Source organism: Arachis ipaensis, chromosome B10 (genome assembly GCF_000816755.2).
Source record: "Arachis ipaensis cultivar K30076 chromosome B10, Araip1.1, whole genome shotgun sequence".
NCBI classification, from domain to species: Eukaryota; Viridiplantae; Streptophyta; class Magnoliopsida; order Fabales; family Fabaceae; genus Arachis; species Arachis ipaensis.
In genome coordinates, this window is record NC_029794.2 from 120,814,562 (window position 1) to 120,814,860 (window position 299).

Below are 299 nucleotides of genomic sequence, written 5' to 3' on the forward strand. Positions count from 1 at the left end.
ATATTTTTTTTCCATAATATAAATTTTCTGGGTTCGTCACTGACCGGAGCGATCGACTTCGAGGTTAGTGTTGTTCTTTTGTTCCTTTAACGAAGAAGCATATATTTAGGGTAGTGAGATTGGTTTTATTATAAAATGTATGATTAGAATAGCTGTTGTGTTAAGAATATAATTTTGGTTAGATGCTAGTTTAGTTTTTGGTAGTTGTTGCTACCTATTTTTAGGAATTTGTTTTATTGAATATTAGAATTTTGTAAAAAAAATATTTTTTTTAAGTTTTATTTAGAAAATAAATATAT